The 27,438-nt window shown below is 42.6% G+C and overlaps 1 protein-coding gene across 8 annotated transcripts in view; it reads right to left on the bottom strand.

The window, feature by feature from the left end:
• Positions 1-27,216, bottom strand: part of LOC140458452 (protein mono-ADP-ribosyltransferase PARP6) — a 156,668-nt gene extending 129,452 nt beyond the window's left edge. For 7 of the 8 annotated variants that reach the window (XM_072553052.1, XM_072553051.1, XM_072553050.1 and 4 more), the window contains exon 1: positions 27,025-27,216. The gene's annotated coding sequence lies outside the window, so the exon portion shown is untranslated. The remainder of the gene's footprint in view (positions 1-27,024) is intronic. The other variant, XM_072553045.1, reaches the window with a different exon arrangement.
• Between the last annotated feature and the right edge of the window lie 222 nt (positions 27,217-27,438).

A 27,438-nucleotide genomic window follows, 5' to 3' on the forward strand; every position in this document is an offset into this window, starting at 1 on the left:
TATAAAGGGAGTCTCAAGGGCCCAAAATGCTCTCCATACATGCTGCCCTGCCCCCACATTCACTTTTGACAGCTTGTGTTGCCCAAAATAGGATTTGCTTGTAAATATCTAATTGGATACACAAATGATTACTGATGATAATTAATAGTTAAAATTTTTTAAAAAGTCATGGTGATTTGGTGGCGGGAAAGTCATTCGGACGTGTGTGATAACACTTCCAGATATATGTTTTAAAGAAAAAAGCAGACCCATGGGGCTCTTGTGGTAGAGTCCCTACCTCTGACCCAGGGGACCGAGGTTAGTTCCACTGCTCTCCAGACATGTCATAACACATCTGAACAGACAGATTAACAAAAGTAAAATAAAGTTGACCCAAAGGGCTCTTGTGGCATAGTGGTAGTGCTCCTACTTCCTGAGCCAGGAGGCTTGGGTTCAAGTCCTGCTTGCTCTAGAGGTGTGTAAGAGTATCTTTGAACAGGTTCATTTAAAATAAAAAGCAGACCCCAGACAGGTTTTGTGGCACAATGGTAATGTCTCTCCCGACTCTTCCCACACTTTTGATGGCTTGTCTGTAAATTTCTAACTGACTACAATGGGAGTGATTTACTGCTGGTGGTTAATAATTTAAAAACAAAATTGGGTTAATGGGCAGAAGAGTGGCAGATGGAGTTTAATTTGGAGAAAATTTGGTATTGTATTTTGCTAAAACAAACAATGGCAGGAATTATATGATTAAAAGTAGGTCCCTGGGTAACGTTGTAAAACAGAGGAACCTAGGGGTTCAGCTACAGAATTCTTTGAAGTTTGCATCACGTGTGGATAGGGTGGTTATAGAGTCATAGAGATGTACAGCATGGAAACAGACCCTTCGGTCCAACCCGTCCATGCCGACCAGATATCTCAACCCAATCTAGTCCCACCCGCCAGCACCCGGCCCATATCCCTCCAAACCCTTCCTATTCATATACCCATCCAAATGCCTGAAATGTTGCAATTGTACCAGCCTCCACCACTTCCTCTGGCAGCTCATTCCGTACACGTACCATCCTCTGAGTGAAAAGGTTGCCCCTTAGGTCTCTTTTATATCTTTCCCCTCTCACTCTAAACCTATGCCCTCTAGTTCTGGACTCCATGACCCCAGGGAAAAGACTTTGTTTACTTATCCTATCCATGCCCCTCATAATTTTGTAATCCTCTAAAGGTCACCCCATAGCCTCCAATGCTCCAGGGAAAACAGCCCCAGCCTGTTCAGCCTCTCTCTGTAGCTCAGATCCTCCAACTCTGGCAACATCCTTGTAAATCTTTTCTGAACTATTTCAAGTTTCGCAACATCTTTCCGATAGGAAGGAGACCAGAATTGTACGCAATATTCCAACAGTGGCCTAACCAATGTCCTGTACATCCGCAACATGACCTCCCAACTCCTGTACTCAATACTCTGACCAATAAAGGAAAGCATACCAAATGTCTTCTTCACTATCCTATCTACTGCAACTCCACTTTCAAGGAGCTATGAACCTGCACTCCAAGGTCTCTTTGTTCAGCAACACTCCCTAGGACCTGACCATTAAGTGCTGCTAAGATTTGCTTTCCCATAATGCAGCACCTTGCATTTAACGGAATTAAACTCCATCTGCCACTTCTCAGCCCATTGACCCATCTGGTCCAGATCCTGTTGTAATCTGAGGTAACCCTCTTAGCTGTCCACTACACCTCCAATTTTGGTGTCATCTGCAAACTTACTAACTGTACCTTTTATGCTCGCATCCAAATCATTTATGTAAATGACAAAAGGTAGAGGGCCCAGCACTGATCCTTGTGGCACTCCACTGGTCACAGTCTGAAAAGCAACCCTCCACCACCACCCTCTGTCTTCTACCTTTGAGCCAGTTCTGTATCCAAATGGCTAGTTCTCCCTGCATTCCATGAGATCTAACCTTGTTAATCAGTCTCCCATGGGGAACCTAGTCGAACGCTTTACTGAAGTCCATATAGATCACATCTACTGCTCTGCCCTCATCAATCTTCTTTATTACTTCATCAAAAAAACTCAGTTAAGTTTGTGAGACATGATTTCCCACGCAAAAAGCCATGTTGACGATCCCAAATCAGTCCTTGCCTTTCCAAATACATGTACATCCTGTCCCTCAGGATTCCCTCCAACAACTTGCCCACCACCGAGGTCAGGCTCACCGATCTATAGTTCCCTGGCTTGTCTTTACTGCCCTTCTTAAACTGTGGCACCACGTTTGCCACCCTCCAGTCTTCCGGTACCTCATCTGTGACTATTGATGATACAAGTATCTCAGCAAGAGGCCCAGCAATCACTTCTCTAGCTTCCCACAATGTTCTCGGGTACACCTGATCAGGTCCTGGGGATTTATCCACCTTTAATCGTTTCAAGACATCCAGCACTTGCTCCTCTGTAATATGGACATTTTGCAAGATGTCACCATCTATTTCCTACACTCTATATCTTCCATATCCTTTTCCACAGCAAATACTGATGAAAAATATTCATTTAGTATCTCCCCCATTTTCTGTGGCTCCACACAAAGGCTGCCTTGCTGATCTTTGAGGGACCCTATTCTCTCCCTAGTTACCCTATTGTCCTGAATACATTTGTAAAAACCCTTTGGATTCTCCTTAATTCTATTTGCCAAAGCTATCTCATGTCCCTGTTTTTCCCTCCTAATTTCCCTCTTAAGTACACTCCTACTTTCTTTATACTCTAAGGATTCACTCGATCTATCCTATCTATGCCTGACATATGCTTTCTTCTTTTTCTTAACCAAACCCTCAATTAACATTAAGGCATTTAGCATGTTTGCCTTCATTGCTCAGACCTTTGAGTCTAGGAGTTGGGATTTCATGTTGAAGTTGTACAGGAAGTCGGTGAGGCCTCTTCCAGAGTAATGTGTCTTGTTCTGGTCACCCACTTATAGGAAGGATGTTATTAAGCTGGAGAGGGTTCAGAAGCGATCTAAGAGGCAAAGTCATAGAGATGTACAGCACGAAAACAGATCCTTCAGTCCAACCTGTCCAGGCTGCCCAGATATCCGAACCTAATCCAGTCCCATTTGCCATATCCCTCCAAACCCTTCCTATTCATATACCCATCCAGATGCCTTTTAAATATTGTAACCATACCAGCTTCCACCACTTCCTTTGGCAGCTTACTCCATACACACACCAAGTTCTGCGTAAAAATGTTGCCTCTTAGGTCTCTCTTATTTTCTTTCCTCTCTCACCCTAAACCAATGGGCTCTAGTTCTGGACTCCCTAACCCAGGGAAAAAGACCTTGACTATTCACCCCATCCATGCCCCTCATGATTTTATAAACATCTACGAGGTCACCCCTCAGCCTCCGAAGCTTCAGGGAAAACCGTCCCAACCTATCCACCCTCTCCATCTAGCTCAAATCCTCCAACACTGGCAATGTCCATGTAAACATTTTCTGAACCGTTTCAAGTTTCACAACATCCTTCCGATAGGAAGGTGACCAGAATTTCACGCAATATTCCAAAACCAGGATGTTACCAGGAATGGAGAGTTTGACTTCTCACAAGAGGCTGGATAGGCTGGGAAATTTTGCACTGGAGTGTAGGAAGTAGAGTGGTGACCTTATAGAGGTTAATAAGATCATGAGGGCTATAGATAGGGTAAATGGCAAATGTTTTTTTTCTCTAGGGTAGGGTATTTCAAGACTGGGAGAAAGTGAGGACTGCAGATGTTGGAGATCAGAGTCGAGAGTGCGGTGCTGGAAAAGTGCATCGATTCTCCTGCTCCTTGGATGCTACCTATTTAAAGACTGGGGCCATATTTTAGGGTGAGAGGAGAAAAAATTTTAAAAAGACATGAGGGGCAATTTGTTTACACAGAGAGTGGATCGTGCGTGGAATGAACTTCCAGAGGAAGTGATGGATGTAGGTCCAGTTACAATGTTTAAAAGACGTGTATATAAGTAAATGAAAATAATTGTTTGAATTGATCTGGGCCAAGCACAGGCAAATGGGACTAGCTTAGTTTGAGATTATAGTCAGCATGGAATGGTCGGATCAAAGGCTCTGTTTCTGTGACTCTATGACTCCATAAAAAAATGATGGAAGAAAAAGCTAACCCATTGTGTGTAAAAGCACATCTGGGTGCCAGACAAAAGAAAATAAAGCAGTCCTAGAGGGCTGTTGTGGCAGGGTGTTAGTGTCCTTATCTCTGGGCTGTGGAGATCTGCGTTCAAGTCTCAACTGCACCAGCACTGTGTCCAAACATCTCTGAACAAGCTGATTTTAAAAATATAAAACAGACCCAGGTGGGGGTCTCATGGTGCAGTGGTAGTGCCCATACCTCTGAGCTCAGAGGCCCAGATCTAAGTCCCACTTATTGCAGAGGTGTGTCATAACATCCCTTAAAGGGTTGCTCACAATACATATTACAAAACCTACAAAGAGGGTTGTTCTGGTGCTGAGGTACTGCCCCTGCCTTTGAGCCAGGGGGCCTGGGTTCAAGACCCATGTGTTCCTGAGGTGTGTGGGAAAACTTCTGAGCAGAATGTTTAAAAAATATAAAGCAGACCCAAACCATTCCGACTCTCCCTCACTAATTTTTATTGCCATTAATGGGCTTTGCATGTAACTATCCAACGTGTGATTTACAGCTGGTGGTTAGTAGTTAAAAACAAAAAAAACATGGTGATGAGCAAATAAAACCATTCAGTTGAGTGTAAGAGCACTTCGGGATAAATACGTATGTCAAAAGAATACAGCAGACTCTGTAGAATTGTCCGTCCTGAGGGAGGATGAATCTATGTACCCCATCAGTAATGGTTCAACGATAAATGGTATTCCTTTCCAGTCAAGCTTCCTGAGTTATTGCAGTGACTTAAACATGCACACGGGGTCCACCATCTTGCTGCAGTAACAAATTATCTCAGCAACGTTACCAGCTTTGGAAAGAAAGTGAACCTATCCAACTTGTGAGTATGAGCATGAAAACTAAATGCTCATTGGAGAAAGAATACATTGACCAACCATATGAAAGCTTATAAGGGAGGTACAAGTACACTGGTATTAGTGCTGGGCTAGTAATGTAGAAGCCCAAGTGAATGGTTTGGGGGATACGGGCATTATTCTCACCATCAGCGATGTTGAAAGTTGAATTCACAAAAATCTGAAACTGAAGAAGCTTGCCTGAATGGTCATCCATGTAACCATCGTCAATAGTCACAGTCTAAGGATAGAGAGTGGAACTGCAATAAGGAGAAACATCTTCATCCAGAGAATGGGAATCCTGCCAGAAAAAGTGGTTGAAGCCATAACATTGAACACAAAAGAGTTGGGTATAATTCTTGAGGCTAACAGGGTCAAAACGTATGGGGTGAAAGCAGGAAAAGGGGACTGAGTCAGATGATCAGTCATGGTCATATTGAATAGTGGAGAAGGCTCAATGGTCTACTTTTGCTTTGCAAATCCATCTGGTCCACGAAACAATCCTCGAACTTCCATGAATAAACATTTTTTGATTGGTCTGGAGATACATGTAGGCCAGACTGGGTAAGGAAAAATTTCCTTTCATAAAAATGACATTGCTGTAAAAAGCATCTTATCCACTAATCTGTTTTAAAAGAAACATGGTATTTTACAATAATCTGTGCTAGTTGTCATGGTCAACATCAGGGACTGGACTTGCTTTCAATTCCAGATCTATTACCTGAATTAGAATTCCAACAGCTGAAGTGACATTTGAACCCATGCCCCTGGACTATGAGCCTCTGGTCAATATTACCACTGCATCACTATGATCCCCCGATTTCAAACTTATCGTGAGGGAGAAAATACTTTTAATGTGACAAATCGAGGGAGTAGATTTAGGGTGGACCCCGGTGCCTCAGTGGTTAGCATTGATGCCTTACAGCGCCAGGGATCTGGGTTCAATTCCATTCTTGGGCGACTGTCTGTGTGTAGTTTGCGCATTCCCCCCTGTGTGGGTTTCCTTTGGGTGTTCTGGTTTCCTCCCGCAGTTCAGAGGTGTGCAGGTAAGGTGGATTGGTCATGCTAAATTGCCCATAGTGTTCAAGGATGTGCAGGCTCGATTAGTTAGCCATGGTAAATGGGCTAGGGTGGGGGTGCTATGTTTGGGTGGGATGATGTTCAAAGGATCAGTCCAAACTTGATGAAAATGGTCTCTTTCCACACTGTAGAGTTCCAGGATTCTATGAAAATCTACGTGATCAAGAAATTCAGATAACGGTACGTCATGTCTGAGTCTTCAGGCACATTTGGCTCACAGAGGTTAACTCTCTCAGTATAGGTGGGTCCTCAAAGGACTTCCAGGAATTTTTGTTCCATCGGTAAAGTTATGTATCAAATAATGCTTGGAATCACAGCTATAAAGGTAGTTGCATTCACCTCAAATACTGTTTACAAAAGGAGGGGAAGCTAGATAGGTATAACAGAAAAATGTCAACCTAGTCTGACCAGACCATATGATGAGAGAAAGAGAGAGGGAGAAAGAGAGAGGGAGAAAAAAAGAGAAAGAGAGAAAAAAAGAGAAAGAGAGAGAAAAAAAGAGAAAGAGAGAAAAAAAGAGAAAAAAAGAGAAAGAGAAAGAGAAAGAGAGAAAGAGAGAGAGAAAAAGAGAGAAAGAGAGAGACGGCTGGTGGTGGTTTAAGCTGAGTGTCACCACACCTCAGGGTATGGGAGAGGTTGAGAAGAAGAATCCTTCATGGTACCCTCAGTCAGAATGCATTGCTCATCACTCTGTTTTGCAACCAACCATGCTGGCCATGCCCCAGAGGTAGGCACGCACACACTTTGAAGATCTAATAGCAGCCAAATACTTGTAAGTCCTAAAATCAGGAAACCAGGGTCAAGAGTAGACTATAAACCTCAACAACCTCACTCCCACCCCCACTGCCACTTAACGCCATCTCATCCCTCAAAAGTCTGTTACACCATCTCAATAGATTATGGCCAATTTGAACCTCAAATTTATCTTTTAATCCTTCTCACTTAAGCCCCTTGACAAATACAAACGTAGAGTCATAGAGATGTACAGCATGGAAACAGACCCTTCAGTCCATGCCAACCAGATATCCCAATCCAATCTAGTCCCACCTGCCAGCACCCAGCCCATTTCCCTCCAAACCCTTCCTGTTCATATACCCATCCAGATGCCTTTTAAATGTTGCAATTGTACTAGCCTCCACCACTTCTTCTGGCAGCCCATTCCACACACGTACCACCCTCTGCGTGAAACAGTTGTCCCTTAGGTATCTTTTCTCTTTCCCCTCTCACCCTAAAACTATGCCCTCTAGTTCTGGACTTCCTCACTCCAAGGAAAAGAGCTTGTCTAATTACCCTATCCATGCCTCTCATGATTTTATAAACCTCGATAAGGTCACCCCTCAGCCTCGGATGCTGTAAGGAAAACAGCCCGAGCCAATTCAACCTCTCCCCATATCTCAAATTCTCCAACCCTGGCAACATCATTGTAAATCTTTTCTGAACCTTTTCAAGTTTCACAACATCCTTCCATAGGGAAGGAGACAAGAATTGCATGCAATATTCCAAAAGTGGCCAAACCAAAGTCATGTACAGCCGCAACATGATCTCCCAACTCCTGTACTCAATACTCTGACAAATAAAGGAAAACATACCAAACACATTCTTCATTATCCTATCTACCTGCAACTCTACTTTCAAGGAGCTATGAACCTGCACCCCAAGATCTTTGTTCAGTAATACTCCCCAGGACCTTACCATTAAGTGTATATGTACAGCTAAGATTTGCTTTCCCATAATGCAGCACCTTGCATTTATTTGAATTAAACTTCATCTGCCACTCTTCAGCCCACTGGCTCATCTGATCAAGATCCCGTTATAATCTGAGGTAATCTTCTTCACTGTCCACTACACGTCCAATTTTGATGTCATCTGCAAACTTACTAACAATACCTCTTACACTCGCATCCAAATCATTTATATAAATGACGAAAAATAGTGGACCCAGTACCGATCCTTGTGGCACTCCACTGGTCACAGGCTTCCAGTTAGAAAAATACCCTTCCACCACTGCCCTCTCTGTCTTCTACCTTTGAGACAGTTCTGTATCCAAATGACTAGTTCTCCCTGTATTCCATGAGATCTAACCTTGCTAACCAGTCTCCCATGGGGAACCTTGTTAAACGCCTTACTGATGTCCATATAGATCACGTCAACCACTCTGACCTCATCAATCCTCTGTTGTTTAAATATTCACCTTGAGCATACTGATTGACCCAACACACTCAATATTTTAAGCTCATGATTCTATGCATTTAAATCATAATGAAAACATTTATCCTTGGATTCCAGTTGAGAGGATTCTTCAACTTTTAGATCTGGTCTATCCTTTTCCATCACTATTTTAAATCTAATAGAATTATGGTCACTAGTCCCAAAGTGGTCCCCCACTGACAGCTCAGTCACCTGCTCTGCCTTACTTCCCAAGAGTAGGTCAAGTTTTGCACCTTCTCTAGTAGGTACATCCACATACTGAATCAGAAAATTGTCTTGTACGCACTTAAGAAATTCCTCTCCATTTAAACCCATAACACCACTAGATTTAAAATAGTGATGGAAAACGATAGACCAGATCTAAAAGTTGAAGTTCTAAATTGGAGAAAGGCCAATTTTGACAGTATTCGGCAAGAACTTTCGAAAGCTGATTGGGGGCAGATGTTCGCAGGTAAAGGGACAGCTGGAAAATGGGAAGCCTTCAGAAATGAGATAACAAGAATCCAGAGAAAGTATATTCCTGTCAGGGTGAAAGGAAAGGCTGGTAGGTATAGGGAATGCTGGATGACTAAAGAAATTGAGGGTTTGGTTAAGAAAAAGAAGGAAGCATATATAAGGTACAGACAGGATAGATCGAGTGAATCCTTAGGAGAGTATAAAGGAAGTAGGAGTATACTTCAGAGGGAAATCAGGAGGGCAAAAAGGGGACATGAGATAGCTTTGGCAAATAGAATTAAGGAGAATCCAAAGAGTTTTGACAAATATATTAAGGACAAAAGTGTAACTAGGGAGAGAATAGAGCCCCTCAAAGATCAGCAAGGCGGCCTTTGTATGGGGAAGATACTAAATGAGTATTTTACATCAGTATTTACTGTGGAAAAGGATGTGGAATTTATAGACTGTAGGAAATGGATGGTGACATCTTACAGAGGAGGAAGTACTGGATGTTTTGAAATGGGTAAAGGTGGATAAATCCCCGGATAAATCCCCAGGACCTGATCAGGTGTACCCTAGAACTCTGTGGGAAGCTAGAGAAGTGATTGCTGGGCCTCTTGCTGAGATATTTGTATCATCGATAGTCACAGGTGAGGTGCCGGAAGACTGGAGGTTGGCTAATGTGGTGCCAATGTTTAAGAAGGGTGGTAAGGACAAGCCAGGGAATTATAGACCAGTGGTAGACTAATTAGCAAGGTTAGATTTCACGGAATACAGGGAGAACTAGCCATTTGGATACAGAACTCGCTCAAAGGTAGTAGACAGAGGGTGGTGGAGAGTTGTTTTTCAGATTGGAGGCCTGTGACCAGTGGAGTGCCACAAGGATCAGTGCTGGGTCCTCTACTTTTTGTCATTTACATAAATGATTTGGATGCGAGCATAAGAAGTACAGTTAGTAAGTTTGCAGATGACACCAAAATTGTAGGTGTAGTGGACAGCGAAGAGGGTTACTTCAGATGACAACAGGATCTGGACCAGATGGGTCAATGGGCTGAGAAGTGGCAGATGGAGTTTAATTCAGATAAATGTGAGGTGCTGCATTATGGGAAAGCAAATCTTAGCAGGACATATACACTTAGTGGTCAGGTCCTAGGGAGTGTTGCTGAACAAAGAGAGATCTTGGAGTACAGGTTGATAGCTCCTTGAAAGTGGAGTCGCAGGTCGATAGGATAGTGAAGAAGGCATTTGGTATGCTTTCCTTTATTGGTCAGAGTATTGAGTACAGGAGTTGGGAGGTCATGTTACGGCTGTACAGGACATTGGTTCGGCCACTGTTGGAATATTGCGTGCAATTCTGTTCTCCTTCCTATTGGAAAGATGTTGTGAAACTTGAAAGGGTTCAGAAAAGATTTACAAGGATGTTGCCAGGGTTGGAGGATTTGAGCTATAGGGAGAGGCTGAACAGGCTAGGGCTGTTTTTCCTGGAGCATCAGAGGCTGGGGGGTGACCTTCTCGAGATTTACAAAATTATGAGGGGCATGGATAGGGTAAATAGGCAAAGTCTTTTCCCTGGGGTTGGGAAGTCCGGAACTAGAGGGGTTTAGGGTGGGAGGGGAAAGATATAAAAGAGACCTGAGGGGCAACTTTTTCACACAGAGGCTGGTACGTGTATGGAGTGAGCTGCCAGAGGAAGTGGTGGAGGCTGGTACAATTGCAACATGCTGTACATCTCTGTGACTCTATGACTTTGAATTCAAATCTCATTTTAAACACACAAACTTCAACAATGCAGCACTCCCTCAGTACTGCTCTGGACCCTCAGCACTGCCCTGGACCCTCAGCCTGGGTTCACACGTTCAAATATCTGGAATGGGACTTCGGGCAGATATTTATAAAAGTTTCCCCAAATTCCTGGCAAATACAGATGACTTATATGTATGTTTTGGCATGTGAATGTAAACCTGCAGACTACTTACAACATTGAGTTACTCTTCATGTAGTAATGCTCATTTAGAATTGCAAATTTGTTCATGCCAGTCTCCATAGGAGACAAAAATGATGGTTGTAGTGAACTCTGCCTGTTGTTGAAGTTGGCACCTATACAGCTGTCATGATGTTTTGTACTTGGATTCTGATCCACTTTCACAGGAGTTGCCTTATGAAACACTGCCACATTGCAGCAAAGAACAGCAAGTGGCCACAAGCTCTGAGCAAAGCCGGAATCAAAATTAAATTTATGCCAACACTTGATATTCACTCCCCTTCTGCCATTACATCACCCTGAACCCCTTTCTTAAGTGCGGGGAGCGGGAAACTTGAACCCAGGCCTCCTAACCCTGAATAAAAATCAAAAGAATTGAGGATGCTGTAAATCAGAAACAAAAACAGAAATTGCTGGAAAAGCTCAGCAGGTCTGCCGGTATCTGTGGAGAGAATTCAGAGTTAATGCTTTGGTCGAGTGACCCTTCCTCAGAACTCTGGACCTGAAATGTTAACTCTGATTTCTCTCCACACATGCTGCAAGATCGGCTGATCTTTGCCAACAATTTTGTATTTTTGTCTCCTCCTGACCCTGAGGTAGTATTACTAACATTGCCCAACAGGCAGCCAAGCATGTCTTTTATATTTGAACAGTGCATGTTGGATTGCTGAAAAAAAACTGTCCTCTCCTTAATTTTGACCACCCAAGGCAAGGCCAGTGAATTATAAATAGGCGCAAGAGTCCTATTTTGTCCATGGATGGCCAGGTTATGTCTATGCCCACTGGCTCTCCAACCCCACTCACTTAACAGCCTCATAAAAGGTGGGGGAACAGGGTGTGGATTTGTGCAAAAGAAATTGGATGTTCAATCACAGTATGTGTACGTTAAGGGTGTCATGGTACTTTATTGCTTGTGTGAGCTTAACGAGCAGATACTATATGGCGGAGTCAGAGAGGTCTACAGCACAGAGAAAAGCCATTCAGCCCATTGAGTCTGAACTGGTAAAACAATAACTATCTAACTATTCTCATCCCATTTTCCAGCACTTGGCCCATAGTCTTCGCATCGCAAGTGCATATCTGCATACTTCTCAATTGTTCAGGGTTTCTGCCTCTTTCACCATTACAGGCAGTGAGTACCAGACTCCCATCACCATCCTGGGTGAAAATGTTTTTCCTCATGTCTCCTTTAAACTTTATGCCCCTTCCCTTATATCTATGGCCTGGTCGTTGATCCCTCCATCAAGAGGAAAAAGTTTATTCCTGTCTACGTGATGTCCTGCAGAATCTCTATCATGTTCCCTCTCAATCTCCTCTGCTCCAAGGAAAACAATGCCAGTCTATCCAATCCAATGCTACTTGGGTAAAAACTGTGAGGGAAACATTGTGAAGGTCAGATGGCACACAAGCAGCAGGAAGAAATAAGTCTTCCGAAGAGCATTGTTAAAGTTAATGTTATGACGAGGTGCTATTGTTTTAGACTGGGATGTGAGAACGGGCAATGCTGAAGGATCAACAGGCACAGCCTACTACAGTTTATCAACTTCACTTTAGGCTTCAATAAAGTGACAGAGACTAAAAGTTGGCTGCCTAATCTCACTTCTCTCCTGCCTACCATCACCACATGGAAACTGGGGACTGAACATTCAATGGGAATACACCAGCAGCCCCCATTCCCCACCTCCCCATATGAGGCCTATTATTTGATGTTGACTGGAATCACGGGAGGTGAGTGATGCAGCATGGCTGATTGGTGGAAGGTCTCATGTGGCAGACCAAGACACTGAGAGGTTCTCTTGGTGGGCACCAACTTGTTTCAGAATCACAGAGCTGTTACATAAGGAACAATGCACCCCTTGTGTCACAACCTCATCTTCTCCTGCACAGTCTTCCTTTCCAGATTATACTCCACATTTCTCTGATGTGAATCGTGTGAATCTGCCTCCACCACACTCTCGAATGCCATAAAACTTTGAGCAGAATACGTAACATCAAATGGGTTTGGTTTAGAATGGCATCACGGTCAGCATACACATGGTGGGCCAAAGGGCCTGTTCCTGTGCTCTACTGTTCAATGTAAATGCACTTACTTCATGGGAAACATGCTGCTCATGTTGCTGTAGCTTCTTCAGGCAGTCATCTTAAAGCTGTGCCTTATCCTTCCAGACCCTTTCACCAATGGGAATGGTCTGTCCCCATTATGCTCTGTCAAGAACCCTTGTGCAGACCCAAGCCACCGTGTGAAGAGCTTCCACAATTCTGGCCCACAGTTCTTGTTTTTAAATTGCAAGTTAGTGTGTTTGAGAAGTCTCCAAACTAAAGCTGTGGACTCTCTCTCATGATCAAGGTCAAGCTGCTGTGTTTTCTAACATTGGGAGGTGGGGGCCTCCTATTGGCTCGAGTTTCAAGAGCCCATCCTCAATAATATTTATGAGAAACAAGGCAGGGCAGTGGAATTGAGGACTATCAGATCAGCCATGATCTCATTGAATGGCAGAGCAAACTTAATGAACTGAATGATCTGCTTCTGCGCCTCCATCTTATGGATGACATGTTTGTCCTTTGGACATTGAGGTCACAGTGTGGTGACTCTTCCCCACATAAAACAGGCTTCCATTGATATGACCAGAGTCCTACTCTTGCAATATGTGTTTCACTGAAACTTTTGCTCGCCATCATTGTTTTCTCTCAGGTTCATGAATCTTTTGACTCCCCCAGTTTTCAGTCTTTAGATTACTTACAGTGTGGAAACAGGCCCTTCGGCCCAGCAAGTCCACACCGACCCTCTGAAGAGCAACCCACCCAGACGCATTCCCTACATTTACCCCTTCACCTAACACTACGGGCAGTTTAGCATGGCCAATTCACCTAACCTGCACATTGGGAGGAAACCTGAGCACCCGGAGGAAACCCACGCAAACTCCACACAGACAGTCGCCCGAGGCGGGAATTGAACCTGGGTGTCTGGTGCTGTGAGACAGCAGTGCGAACCACTGAGCCACCATGCCGCCCGTAAATGTCTTCTGGTGACTTTTTGTTTATTTAAATCTGAGAACGAAAGTTAAGGACAGTCACCTTCTGCTTAGCAACAGCCTCCACAGGACATTCCTTTCAAGGGTTATTATATTCTCCAGGAAGTTAAAAAAATGAGGAAAAACTTATTGACATGAGGGGGAAATAGATGAATGTACATTGGAGAAAGCCTTATAGGACCTTCTAATATCCATGGAATCTGAAACCATTTGTGGTTTTATAAATGTTAGTCCATGTAACATATACTACAGATAGTCAGGTTCTTTAGAGTCAGATATCTTGAAGTTTGCTTACAACACTAAACATGACCATGCTATCACAGATTTATACACATTGTCTGGGATCTGTGTTTACTGATAGTACAGAATATTACACACATGCAATGGACTAACTATAGACACCACACTGATTAAATTACACACAGTGACTGTTGGTGAGGTCAGTTTGTATCATGAGACTGGAATATCAAATACCTTGATGTCATAATTATCTTACAGGTCTCTTTGGTCTGGAATCCATGCCATATTACAACAGAATCATATCTCAATGCTTACCACTCAGATAGTCTCAGAACTACTGTGCATTCCCTGGTGATACATTCAAAACCTCTTCCAAGGCCAGGGAAGGTCTAACTGAGGCACTGCTGTCTTGAAACCAAACTCTAGTTGCTAGAGTCACAATATGGATACTAAATCTATCAACTAATACTGAAGCAGTCCATCATTTAAGTCTGGAAATACCCTGTTTGGAGAAGCAGAGGGAAAGTGAGGACTGCAGATGCTGGAGAGTCAGAGTCAAAAAGTGTGGTGTTGGAAAAGAACATTAGATCAGGCAGCATCTGAGGAGCGGAAGAGGATGTGTTTCAGGCATAAGCCCTTCATCAGGAATGTTGGGGGGAAATGGGACCGACAGAAGCAAAATATGATAGGAATTTCCGGGATATTTGCCTAGCAATAATGAAGAAACTGTGTTATATATTGAAGACAGCATGGCTGAGTGAATTAAAGAACAAATTGATGGCATTCCTGTGTGAAATATCTCCACAGAGGCCAGTATCTAGTCACCAAGTCACCCATTATTTGCACACGGAATGTCCTCGAGACTGATCCAGATTCCTCAGAGCCAGCTCTCAGAGTGAACTGAACCTCTGACACTCCTGTTTGGTTTTTTTTTCCTCTCTTTTTATTAACGCCCACACTACCGCCTAACTGCGGTAGTACACTCCTGTTTGCATCTGCCAGCCAGCGCTCCCTGATTGGGCCAGGTTAACAGCCCCAGTCAGGGAACTTATATTCTTTGATGTCCACCTGGCTGACCTTATTACAATCACTATACCATGCATCCACAATCCTCAGTCTTCCAGGTGATGAGGAAGCAGTCATTCACCAGGATGTTGCCAGCTATGGAAGGCTTGACTTATAAAGAAAGGCTGGTACTTTTTTTCACTGGAGCGTAGGAGGTTGAGAGGCATCCTGATAGGGGTTTATAAAATCATGACAGGCATAGATAGCATTAAAAGTAGGTGTCTTTTCCTCCAGGTGATGGAGGTGATGGAGTTTGAAGGTGGTGCTTTAGTGGCAGACGAAGATGGTAGAAAAGTGAAAGTTGCCTTTTCCCACAATTTGTGCTACAACACAATAAAGATCCTTCCCTGTGATAGGCATGAAATGGGCATAAACTGTGCAGGGAATTAAACAGTAACACAGAACTATTGAGACATAGAATATGGGAGCAGGGGTAAGCCATTCAGCCCCTTCAATCTGATCCTCCATTTCAATGATCACAGCTGATCATCCAACTCAGTTCTCATTTTCTCCCCATATCCTTTGTAGCCCACATTATTTCTGACTCAAAAAAGAGATAGCTAGTACAAGAGGGAAGCAGGACTTTACAGAACAAAAATGTCGATTTAAAACCACCTCTCAGCATTTGTGTAGTGTTTATATACGTCACATTCTTTCGGTGTCAAAGGGTAGTCCTTCCCCTTATAGCATACACCCTTGGTGATACATAAAGTAATAAAGGAGAAAGCATTAATCATTTAAAAGAGCTTGTTGTAATTAATTGCAGTACACAAGCAGCTTGTGTGTCAGTGTAGCGTGTTGCCATTCCACAGACTATCAGCTACTCTCTGGATGTCTTTTCTCTTCAACTGAACGCTACATAGAAATGTAATTAATGTCATTGCTTGTATGTTCAGTTAAGCATCATTGGAGTTGATCTCCTTTGCAAGTCCATCTGCGAACACATGCTTCCCTTTAAAGTTTCCCAAAAGGGAGAATTATGAATAATCGCTTCATAAAAAAGAAGAAGCTGTGAAGGATACATCAAGGAAAACAAGCTATCATGAATAGTTATAGTCAGGAACCACCCCTAACGTAATTAAATGTGATGGTATCGTTAACAAAACCTCAAGTCAGCCATGCTAATTTCTCTCTCCTTGGTTTGATGCTCCTTACACCTTCCTGCAAAGTACCTTCTTTATGTTACAAAGAGTTCAGAAGTAATTCACCAGGTTGTTGCCAGCTATGGAAGGCTTGAGTTATAAAGAAAGGCTGGGACTTTCTTTCACTGGAGTGTAGGAGGTTGAGAGGCAACCTGATAGAAGTTTATAAAATCATGACAGGTAGAGATAGTGTTAATAATAGTTGTCTTTTTCCTAGGATGGGACGTTTCAAGACTGGGGGCACATTTTTAAGACAAGAAAAGAGGGATTTATGTAGTTTTTCTTTACACACAGGGTGGTTTTCATCAGTAATGACTTTCAGAGTAAGTGTACAATTACATTTAAAAGACACTTGGATAAGTACTTGAATAGAAAAGATTTGGAGGGATATGGGTCAGGAGCAGGCAGGTGGGATTAATTTAGTTTGCAATTATGGTTGGCATGGACTGGTTGGACCAAAGGGTCTGTTTCAGTGCTGTATGACTCTATGACTCTTTGCTAAATGTACTGATGGGCAAATGTGTTAAAACCTTTCTTAATTATTCTCTCCAAGCAAGTAGTTACCATGCAAGCCAGAAATATTAATTTTAGGTTTGTCTAACCAAGCTCTGACAGCTTCTAGTTTGGGTTGAGTCAGCCAAACTCCCTTTCTACTCTTTGAAATGGACATTAGTGGTTTAGGTAGCCTCTGGTGGGACACTGTAACAGCACAAATCAGAAGGTCAATGGAACTTATCAACACTAAATCAAAGTGTCTTTACTTGGATTGATGATGCACGTCAGCCTCTGCTGGGAAAACCTCTTTTCAATGCTCAGTCTAATTACGTGTTTGGTGAACAGCAGTATAGGATGAAGCAGTAACAAATCTGAACAAACGAAACTTGCCCAAAGTTGTAATTTACTGCCTGGTAAAAATAGATAGAAATAGGCTAACCAGCCAATCAGGAGACATCTGTCTCCATCAGGATCTCAAACTAGTTTCCCCTTAGACCCCATCAAGACAATATGATTGGGTGTGTGGAGCTAATGGCACTCTTAACATTGTCCTTCTCAGAACTATTATATTATACAATATCTTAACCAAGTTTTCTTTTTATCCTCCACAGTTTATATTTGCACATTTGGGTATAACACAACATTTAAATGCACCACTATCCCCTTAGGTCTCCAAGGTAAGAAGATAGAGAGTAGACTTATGGTCCAATTACCTTTCTCTCATTAGAGAAGGTGATGACTGGTGGTGGTTTAACCTGAGGGTCACCATACCTGAGGCGAGGGCAGAGGTTGAGGAGGGGAGTCCTTCGTGGTACTTTCAACAGGTGTGGGAATTGAACCCACGCTGTTGGCATCATAGATTTCTAATTTCACAAATTCAGGCAATCTGGAGGCTTCACAATTGTTCCAGATTATGTCCTCTTCAGACTTGGACAATTGGTTGTTGTTTGGCTTGAGAACTGGATGACCTTGATTCTGATCTTCTACAGATCATTTCTCTGATGGAGAATCTTTTATCTCTTGCATGTTCTTTGCCATGAATACATTTCCTCCTAAACCCAACAGTTGGTCCATTATCTATGCCAGAGGACCTTTCCTGACTTGCCTTCACAGTGGAACTCTTCCCTGCTAATTCAAGTAATTACCCCTTTCCATCATATGAGGAGACATTTAACCTCATGAATGGCCATTGCAGAAGCCAATTGAAACAAATACTTTCTTCTTTGCTGTATTGTGAATTTTCAGACCAAGCACTTGATTGTTTGATTGTGTCCTGAATCTATCAACATTGGATTGACTTCCATGGAGCCCTATATAGCTCATTTTTATTTCATTCGAGCAAATCTTTACATTCAATAGTCTGGAAGCTATTTTAATTTGTTGAGTCAGTTGAACATCTTCATTCACCTTCTGTATTTGCCTTCTTTGTGAGCTGGACATTTTCATATCCTCAAATGCAATTTATAGAGATGGGTGCTCACATATCAGTGGCAAGTGACTGGAGTGAATACAAACACATTCTGTCAAATTTTACAATTTTCCACAGGAATTCCTCAGGTATCTTTCAAATGGAGATAGTTATATCACATTAGCATCTTTGTTCAAGTAAGTATTTAGCTGTTTGCCTGCTCTGACACAATGTCCTTCTGGTAATGACCGGAAGTTTGATAGATGCAGCAACCTTTTGCCATAGTTAAGCACATTTTATGCCTGTGAGGCTTTTTGGTTCCACAGTGTTACCACTGATTCTAAGCATCAGCCATTTAGCCTCTTCTTTTTGTTTGTTTATTGCAGGAGTCTTGAGAGCATTTGTAGCTTTTAAAGTGGAGAGATCTATTGCTCCTCTGTGGTAAATCCTTCCTTCTCTTCTCAGGGTTTGTCTGGGAATCTTCCTGGTTTCTGCTTCCAGCACAATGCAAACTGCTTTGTCCAATGACAACTGTTCTTTGGGCTGTAATAGATCTGACAAAGACTCACCGATAATTCCAATAATATGAATTGTTGGACTCCAATTTCAAAAGCTCCGCTGCTGGTTTTCCACTCATCTGCACTGACGTAATTTATGGATTCCCCTGGATTCTCAATCCTTCTGGTAAACCTTGCCATTTCCAGATTATTGTTTGTTGTGAAAATAGAGTACTAATCAAAATTGTTCAAGCTTCTTCTAAAGTGTCTACACCTTTTTATCACATTTTAATGATTTATACTATCGTTATTCGTGGATATTCTTCAATGCATTAATGTATTTACTTGTTCATCTTGAGATTTAATACTTAATTTTGAAGCAAGTCTATATCTTAAGAATTGGTTTTTCTAAGGTATCCAACCTTGTGTTCTCTTTGGCCCATCCCTGTTACTAAGTTTTTGAGGTAGCATATTTGCTCCTACCTGTGTTTTCTGAATGTAGTTATTATTCTCAACACTAGAAAGTTATTTTCTAATGATGTTTCAAGTATTAAATAACAATACAGTATCTCTGTACCGTTTACTGGGAGTTTTCCTCTCTTTTCTGTGATCAAAATGTTTTACCTTCCCCAGCCCAGGAGGCTACCAGCTTCTTCATGAACAAAATAGTTGCCTTTTCCAACGTAAAAGAAAATGCATGACCTCCTCCATAATTTTCCAAATGAATCCTGTATCTCTAATCCTCATAAATCTTCCCATTAAATCCATCATTTAGATTAAGCATTTTCTAACATTGTCTATGCTTTAAAATTACTCCATTTTTTTGTCAGACTCCAAATTATAAAATCTTTTCAATTGCTTTTCTGTAAACTTTAATCTACACAGCCCCTCATTCCAAATACTATAGCCTTTCTGTTAATTAACTGAATGAATCTTGAAGCCATTGTAAAATGTGGTGTCCGATATTGATGGAAATGAAGTGCTCCATCTTACTTTTATCCTTCCCATCTTTTGCATAATTAATTTTAGTCCTTTTCCCCCATGCCTACAGGGAACTTTAACTTAATTTCTGGAGCTCCGAAACAAGATGACAATATGCGTGATGTATAACACTCTTGATCTGATTGTGTTGCTAAGGAATATTTACAGAGATTGCCAAAGTAAGGAACACATTAATTTCATTTAAGAAACATCTTACTGTGGTTTCAACGTGCCATTAAGGGATGTGGTGGTTGGTTTGGGTGGGTGGTTGGTTTGGGTGGGGGGAGGGGGGCAGCAGGATCATGTGATATTGCATAATTTCTGAAGTTGTATAGAGCGTTGTATTAAATCGCTGGCTGTTCAATGTTCTCGGTGGCTGTGTGGTGTTATCGTCAGAATAGTAATCCAGAGACCTGGGTATTGGCCTGGGGACCTGGGCTTAAGTCCTGTTAAGAGAGAGAGTGAATAGCACCAATGCTGTCAGTAAATTACCGGAGAAAATGTTTATGAGAAGGAATCTGAGGAGGATTACAACAAAGAATATTCCATATGCCACACACAGACAGGCATAACTGGGGTGCATGCAGGTACCCACGGCCACACCTTTGATCTGCCTAACCTATCAATGACTGCTGTCTGACTATTCAGTTTCTGCAAATTGTTTTAGTTCTCAGTCAGTACATAGCTCACTAGTATAGACTATTCCAGCCTTTCTTCTTTCACAGTCTCTTACACATGACGGCTGATATGACTCTTATCATTATATACATCACCATCTCACTGACATCTCTGTTCTCATTATACTGAATCCTTTAGGACAATTCTTAAACCTACCTCTTTGACTAGGTTTGGCCTAATATGTCATGTAGCTCAATGTCATATTTTGTTTTATAATGTTTCTATGAAACACTTTGAAAAGTTCTATTATGTGAAAGGCACTATATATGCTGTTAATGCTTTTGAAATATGAAAAAAATTGCAAAAATGGTAACATTTGGCAGCAGTGCTTCCCACTACAGCAGCCAATGGCTGGAATTTCAACCCAATCCATAAAACCTGAAAGTGAAAACGAGTCCCATGGTCACCATCCATGAAGCTATCATCAATTGTCATAAAAAAAAGTAATCTGATTCACTAATGTGTTTTCAGGAAGGAAATTTTCTGTGTTTAACCGGTCTAGTCTATTTGTGACTCCAGACCCACAGCAAAGTGCATGACTCTTAACTTCCCTCTGGAAATAGTCTAACAAATCATTCAGGTTCAAGGGCAATTAGAGACTAAACCAAAGGCTGACCTTACCAGCAATGTCCAGATCTCATGGAAGAATAAAAGGAAAAGAGCAGAATTTCCGACCTACAGCACACTGTCTGCATCGGTATGAGAAGATAGCACAGTGGCTCAGCAGTTAGCATTGCTGCCTCACAGCACCAAGCACTTTGGTTCGATTCCACCTTGGGAGACTGTGCTCATTCTACACAACCATTTTCCCAGTGTGTGTGAGTTTCCTCCGGGTGCTCCAGTCTCCTCCCACAGTCCAAAGATGTGCAGGTTAGGAGGATTGGCCATAGGAAATTGCCCGTAGTGTCCAAGGATGTGCAGGCAAGGTGGATTATGCACAGGAAATGCAAGGTTACAGGGATAGACTGGGGGTGGGGTGGATCTAGGTGGGATCCTCTTTGGAGGGTCGGTGTGGACTCAGTGGGCTGAATGGCCTGCTTCCACTGTAGGAACTCTAAGACAGTTCACCACCACCTTCCTAAGGGCAGCTCCGAGCATATAATAAAATGCTTCCCCAGTCAGTGACTCCCATCTCTCATGAGTGAAGTATCATAAGAAAGAGCTCAGCTGCAGACTGCCTGCAACTGTACACATGTGGTACTCACTTCAAGCAACAAACAATCCTTAAAGATAGAGAAGGATCATGCCTCCTCTCAGGTGGATGTGAAATATTTGAAGTGAATTAAGTGAAATGGGTTGGGGTAGCAGTGATTCTGGATACGGGTTTGGACACTGGGTTTATCTTGATCGGTAAGGAGGGTAGAAAGTATGTATTTAGTCTATCGTAAAGAACAATCTCTACAGCATTCCCAAGCGCCAATTCGAACTGGTTCGAGAATGATAAAAAGTGTCATACCATAGCACAAACTGAAAACAGTGACATTTTCACACTTATGAATCAGAGAATAAACTACTAAAACCTCACAATGTTTGGAGGAATCTGAGATTCAAACGAAACTGTTTAAAAATAGCTCAGTCCAAAGTTAGCTTGAGCATTAAAGTTGTGCAAGCACAGATTGGTATCATCACATAGTGATTCAAGGACATTATTTTTACCAGGAGTGGTTGACTCACCACATCAAATCCACTCGAAACGCAATATAACATCATAACTTCGAAGAATGGAAATGTTTGTCTTGGAAGGCCTCTTGGGGAACCCTTAAGAACTTGCACAACTTAAAACGGAAGGCAAAAAAATCAGGAAAGTTGTTTTATCCCATTTATTCATGAGATTGGGCATCGCTGCCTAGGCCAGCATTAATTGCACACACCTATTTGCCAAGACAGGCAGCTAAGAATCAACCACATTGCTTTGGATCTGGAATCACATGTCAGCCAGACCAAGTAGGATGGCAGATTTCATTCCATGAAGGTCATTAGTGAACTAGATGGTTTTTGACATAGATAGTGGTGACCAGGTAAACACTATGCTAACTCTCTATGACAGGTATTTATGGGATTTACATTTCACCATCTGCCGTGGTGAGATTCAAACTGATATCCCCAGAACATTAGTCTCGGGTTCTGCATTACTCATCCAGTGACATTACCACTGCCTCCTCCTAACATGTGCAATCTGCAAATCAATGAATTATTTACAATACAAGGAGATTCTGGGTTTAAAAGATATTTGCAAACAAGTACCCACGAGTAAAATGTTAGCAAGAATGCATCAAATAAGGTAGAGAGATGAAGGCTGTGCAAATGACATATTGTACATGTTGTGTCTGGAGAGTCAGTAGAAAAGGAAGTTCCAAATGTACCATGTTGTCCTGTCTTAAATCTCACCACTCCTAGGTTCAAAGGTAAAATTTACCTACTCTTTCAGACCTTGTGTCTACTTACAGAGTTACTGGAACACACACTAAGACTCACCGGTCAGAAATCACAGGATCTCTATCGTGCGGAAGGCGGCCATTTGGCCCATCAAGTCCACACCAACCCTCTGAAGGGTGTCCCAACCATACACAGCACCATATTCTATCCCTGTAACCCTGCATTTCCCATGGCCAATCCAGCTATCCTGTACATCTTTGGACTGTGGGAGGATATCAGTGCACCTGGAGGAAACCCACGCAGATATTGGGAGAACGTGGGGCTAGGTTAGAGTGGTGCTGGAAAAGCACAGCAGTTCAGGCAGCTAAATCGACGTTTCGGGCTGGTTTCCAGCATCTGCAGTCATTGTTTTTAACCCTGTTTTTACCATTGGGAGAATGTGCAAACTCCATACAGACAGTCACCCGAGGCTGGAATCGAACACAGGTCCCTGGTGCTGTGAGGCAGCAGTGCTAACCGAGTCACTGTGCCATCCCAAAAAATCTTTTTTAAGAATAATGGAATCTCTACAGTATGGAAGCAGGCCATCGAGTTCACACTGACCCTCTGATTAGCATCCCACTCGGACCCATCCCCGAGAGCAGGCTGTATCTTTGACATGAAATGGATATTGTAACTATAATCTGCAATTATAAGCACCTCAAAGTGCCACGTGTGCTGCATTAAAAGAAACAGACCTGTATTGCACTTTATGTAAACCAAACTTTGAACCATTTTGTAACATCGGTCTGTCTTTTCCCCTGCCCGCGTTTCCAAGAGTTGGGCCGTGGGACTTGCATAGGATGAGTCCACACGTATGGGCAAAATGTTGCCATGGTTTGCCTAGGAAACTCTGCTGCTCTTGCCGCTTGCCATTTGGTAAAATTGGAACAAAACACAGGTTGGAGAAAGTGAGGACTGCAGATGCTGGAGACCGGAGTTGAAAAGTGTGGTGCTGGAAAAACACAGCAGGCCAGGCAGCATCCGAGGAGCAGGAGGATCAACGTTTCAGGCACAAGTCCTTCTTCAGGAAATGAAAAAGGGCTTATGCCCGAAACGTCGATTCTCCTGCTCCTCGGATGCTGCCTGGCCTGCTGTGCTTTTCCAGCACCACATTTTTCAACAAAATACAGGTTGACAATCAACTGATTTGGATGCACTATGGCCACCAAAACCTGACACGGGATTTGAACCTGAAGCCACAGGCCCAGGTTTAGGGTGTTTTGAACAATGTCACAAGAACTCCTGTTACGACGTGCAATTTTATTAATTTTACAATATGAATATCTTTGGGTAAAGCTTCTGAACACTGCCATTAGGCTGAAATAGGGGTCAGAAACCTGTGATGGGTCAGACACAGTCACTCAATTGACTCAGTGGTCAATTAATGGCAAGAAAGTCACCTCAAGGCAAGGCATTCCACACCCAAACATCTTGTCATGTGAAAAAGGTTTTTTTTCTCTCGACACATTTGCAAATCATTCTAAATCCGTGTCCTCTCATTCTTGAACCTTTACCATCAGCATTGTTCTTTCAGTTTTATCAAGATATCTATCGCACTGGCAGTTCTCACTGACGGCAAAGCACTGCCCCAACAGGATGGAAGAAATTCAACAATTCTGTCATTCTGCTGCTGTGCAGGAAGTGGATCGGCAATTGTCTGATTGCCAAACCAACCCGAGTTTATGAAAACTTAATCAGGAAGGGAAAATACACCAGTGTTTACATTTGAAAGCAAATTGTGAATCCAAAGTGCAGAGTTCAGAGTTCATCAGAAGAACTGGGCATTGAGATTCCCCTAGACTTGGAGTCACACTTGCCCTGGCTGATCTGCTCTTCCATTCCACCAATGAAATCCACTGTAGAATACCACAAACTTGCCCAACTAACTGGTGACACAGTGGCCTATTGCCCGTAGCAGTTGAGGGGTACATGTTGATGAATGGGAGGGAGACCAACAATAGCTATGTCACCCCCTACTGCCCAGATCGTGGATAACTCTGGATAAATATAACGGCAAATTTCGCACCTCATTTTGCAATTTGCAATTCCTCTGCTTGTGATTCTTGGCAAAAATGTTGAAATGAGTGGCTGAATTCTCAGAGAAAGCTCAATGACTTGCCCTCCATCTTTTACACAATTCTAACCATTGGTATATGGGAGTAGAAGGAGGCCATTCAGCCCATCGAGCCTGCTCCTACATTGAACCAGATCTTGGCCGATCATCCATTTCAACACCACCTTCCCGTGCTATCCCTCAAAATATTTAATCTGATTAGATTCACTACAGTATGGAAACAGGCCCTTTGGCCCAACAAGTCCACACTGACCCTCCGAAGAGTAATCCCACCAGACCCATTCCCCTACTAATACACCTAACACTATGGGCAATTTAGCATGGCCAATTCACCTGATCTGCACATCTTTGCACTGTGAGAGGAAACCAGAACACCAGGAGGAAACCCAGGCAGAGAATGTGCAAACTCCACACAGACAGTCGCCCGAGGTAGGAATCAAACCTGGGACCCTGTGAGGCAGCAGTGCTAACCACTGAGCCACCGTGCCGTCCCAGAATCTCTAGAAATCTATGTCTGCCCAACTCCCTCCCTGCCACAAAGCATGGAATCATAGAAAATGGGTGGAGTAGGCCACTCAACCCTTCGAGCCTGCTCCACCATTCAATATGATCAAGGCTGATCACTCAACTCAGTCTCCTGTTCCCATTTTCTCCCCTTTCCTTTTGATCCCTCACTTAAGCAAGAGCAGAAAGCACATTGATAATTAAACAAAAAGGATAACTGGACTCATTATAAACTTGTTAATTAGTAAAGGATACCACAGACAAGGAAACAATTCAACAGGTGAGTACGGAAGACAAGGTCAGACTTGGTGCTGATATGGATAATTAAAAGTGCAGAGAACTTCCGTCAGCTCCTTGTCAGAGAGGAACTGCTTCTGTCTAAAAGTGCCATGCAGCAGGAAAAACCAGTGCCAGTGACGTGCTTCCTTGCCAGTTCAAAACGATTGGAGATTTACACGGAATCAATGACAAACTTCATTCACAATGTTGCTCCTCAGGCATTAGTTCTCTGTCCTCAGCTGACCTACTATTGCATACCTGCAGAGAATCGTAGGTCAGTGGGCTATATATATATCCTCCACCTAGCAAATGGCTCTTGCATGCATGCCTTTTGATCAATACTTTTATTCAACGCTGCACCAACTTCCCTCATCAAGCTACACCTGGAGTTAACTATTCTCATTCTTCTTGTGTTTAATACACCTCAATTCAAACTTACAACTTGGGATTTATCCATCACTGGGACCTTATGGACACGCAGCATTACCGAACACTCAGGCACACCGAGTTTAAACTGATTAGCATGAAGTAAATACTCAGAATTTGCACTGAAAACAACTACCACATGTCGGATGGTCCTGTGAAAAATAACGATGGCCCTGGAGTGTAGGTATTGATGGGAGAGCCATCCTGACTGCACCAAAAAAAAACACAACAATCGGACGAAATTATGCTATTTTACCACAGATACGGAATCGATATGGCCTGGGCAAATTTCCGTCATTCTCTTGCTTCAGATTTCTTTTGAAAATTTGGGATTAATAACAAAGTCCATCAAAAACGCTTTTAAGTCCACACAATGAAGCAAAACACGGCCGTCACTGAGGATTAAAAACTGGGCCTGCAAACCCAACAGCCAAAATCAAATGAAAGTAATTGCAGAGGAAATTGCAAGTCTTGTGACAACAATGGATCAGCACAGCTAACAAAATTGGGGCAATGGCAAGAACCAGCAGGAAAAACACAACATGCCCCTCTTTTACCCTCTCCTATTGCATGATGGATTTGAAGAAATTATGACTTTGCATCTGTGCCATTTTAGTAATAATTCAAAACTAAGTGCAAGGCCAGGTTCTCCCATCACACTTACTTCCCCCTATAGCTTTCTCCCTCCGAGCTGACAGGAGACCACAGGCCCCAGTAGCTACCCAGTCGGAGAAAGATAAAGGAATGCAAGTATTGAGAGGCGGCAGATCTGTACGGTATTTCAGCCCTTCTGAGCGGAGAACAAACTGATTGACTAACAAGGGTAGGCTTGGATGAATTGAGACACCAGGAACAATACCCCTCAACTCAACACCTTAGAGAAAATCAATTATTTTTAATGAATAGACAGTCAGTATTGACAGACATTTGGATTCTATCAAAAGGAAGAAATGGGTGGGGAAGCTTTTTACTCCGATCAGTCTGGTAGATGGGTTTAATGCTGCTGTTTAACAACAGTGTCTAGCTGTTGTCATTTTTTTTTTGTTTGATTAAAGGAGCCCCTACTGACATGGAGAAGTAACAATAGCTACTTACAGTGGCCAGGGATGTCGGTTTCCTTTTCCAAGATCCTGACTGTGTCGCTGTGACAGGAGAGATGCAGGAAAAGCAGAGAAAAACCAAGAAAGCAGTCAGGGATGAATCTGAAGCTCCGTGTTCTGCCAGCTTTTGTATTTAGCTGTACTCTGAGCAGTACTGTTGGCTACAGGCATGCTCTGTGCCGAGTGAATCACATGACTCCCAGCTGAATGACCTACCAAACCCCAACCTTATATAGAGAATGGCAAGGCAACAGTCAGGAGATAACATTTTTTCCAGATTGCTCTGTGCTAAATCGTTTAAGCTCCATTCTGTTTTGCACCCAATTTACAGTCTGCAGGGAATGCCATCTTATTCTTGTAACAGCTCTGTTATATCATCTAAATTATATCTTGTATGAAAATTATTCAT

Source organism: Chiloscyllium punctatum, chromosome 33, assembly GCF_047496795.1.
Source record: "Chiloscyllium punctatum isolate Juve2018m chromosome 33, sChiPun1.3, whole genome shotgun sequence".
NCBI lineage: Eukaryota > Metazoa > Chordata > Chondrichthyes > Orectolobiformes > Hemiscylliidae > Chiloscyllium > Chiloscyllium punctatum.